This window comes from Lithobates pipiens, unplaced genomic scaffold, assembly GCF_037356315.1.
Source record: "Lithobates pipiens isolate NorthernLeopardFrog02 unplaced genomic scaffold, aLitPip1_a1.2 Scaffold_126, whole genome shotgun sequence".
Lineage (NCBI taxonomy): Eukaryota > Metazoa > Chordata > Amphibia > Anura > Ranidae > Lithobates > Lithobates pipiens.
Genome location: NW_027507714.1, coordinates 1,242,952 through 1,244,997, shown reverse-complemented (window position 1 = coordinate 1,244,997; position 2,046 = coordinate 1,242,952).

The following is a 2,046-nucleotide window of genomic DNA, read 5'->3' as shown; positions in this document are numbered from 1 at the left end:
ATTTTGGACCCATTTCAGGATAAAAGGGCCGGGGAGCGATTTTGGTCATTTTGGACCCATTTCAGGATAAAAGGGCCGGGGGTGCGATTTTGGTCATTTTGGACCCATTTCGCGGTAAAAGGGCCGGGGGTGCAATTTTGGTCATTTTGGACCCATTTCAGGATAAAAGGGCCGGGGGTGCGATTTAGTGTCATTTTGCACCCATTTCAGGATAAAAGGGCCGGGGTGCAATTTTGGTCATTTTGGACCCATTTCGGGGTAAAAGGGCCGGGGGTGCAATTTTGGTCATTTTGCACCCAGTTCAGGATAAAAGGGGCCAGGGGTGCAGTTTTGGTCATTTTGCACCCATTTCAGGATAAAAGGGCCGGGGTGCGATTTTGGTCATTTTGGACCCATTTCAGGATAAAAGGGCCGGGGGTGAAATTTTGGTCATTTTGGACCCATTTCAGGATAAAAGGGCCGGGGGTGAAATTTTGGTCATTTTGGACCCATTTCTAGGATAAAAGGCCCGGGGGTGCAATTTTGGTCATTTTGGAACCATTTCAGGATAAAAGGGCCGGGGGTGCAATTTTGGTCATTTTGGACCCATTTCAGGATAAAAGGGCCGGGGGTGCGATTTTGTGTCATTTTGGACCCATTTCGGGGTAAAAGGGCCGGGGGTGCAGTTTTGGTCATTTTGGACCCATTTCGGGGTAAAAGGGCCGGGGGTGCAGTTTGGTCATTTTGCACCCATTTCAGGATAAAATGGCCGGGGGTGCGATTTTGGTCATTTTGACCCATTTCAGGATAAAAGGGCCGGGGGTGCAATTTTGGTCATTTTGGACCCATTTCAGGATAAAAGGGCCGGGGGTGCGATTTAGTGTCATTTTGCACCCATTTCAGGATAAAAGGTCCGGGGGTGCAATTTTGGTCATTTTGGACCCATTTCGGGGTAAAAGGGCCGGGGGTGCAATTTTGGTCATTTTGGACCCATTTCAGGATAAAAGGGCCGGGGGTGCGATTTAGTGTCATTTTGCACCCATTTCAGGATAAAAGGGCCGGGGGTGCAATTTTGGTCATTTTGGACCCATTTCGGGGTAAAAGGGCCGGGGTGCAATTTTGGTCATTTTGGACCCATTTCAGGATAAAAGGGCCGGGGGTGCAATTTTGGTCATTTTGGACCCATTTCAGGATAAAAGGGCCGGGGGTGCGATTTAGTGTCGTTTTGCACCCATTTCAGGATAAAAGGGCCGGGGGTGCAAATTTGGTCATTTGCACCAAGTTCAGGATAAAAGGGCCGGGGGTGCGATTTTCTGTCATTTTGGACCCATTTCAGGATAAAAGGGCCGGGGGTGCAATTTTGGTCATTTTGCACCCAGTTCAGGATAAAAGGGGCCAGGGGTGCAGTTTTGGTCATTTTGCACCCATTTCAGGATAAAAGGGCCGGGGTGCGATTTTGGTCATTTTGGACCCATTTCAGGATAAAAGGGCCGGGGGTGCGATTTTGGTCATTTTGGACCCATTTCGGGGTAAAAGGGCCGGGGGTGCAATTTTGGTCATTTTGGACCCATTTCAGGATAAAAGGGCCGGGGGTGCGATTTAGTGTCATTTTGCACCCATTTCAGGATAAAAGGGCCGGGGGTGCAATTTTGGTCAGTTTGGACCCATTTCGGGGTAAAAGGGCCGGGGGTGCAATTTTGGTCATTTTGGACCCATTTCAGGATAAAAGGGTCGGGGGTGCAATTTTGGTAATTTTGGACCCATTTCGGGGTAAAAGGGCCGGGGGTGCAATTTTGGTCATTTTGGACCCATTTCAGGATAAAAGGGCCGGGGTGCAATTTTGGTCATTATGGACCCATTTCAGGATAAAAGGGCTGGGGGTGCGATTTAGTGTCATTTTGGACCCATTTCAGGATAAAAGGGCCGGGGGTGCAATTTTGTCATTTTGGACCATTTCGGGGTAAAAGGGCCGGGGGTGCGATTTTGGTCATTTTGGACCCATTTCAGGATAAAAGGGCCGGGGGTGCGATTTTGGTCATTTTGACCCATTTCGGGGTAAAGGGCCGG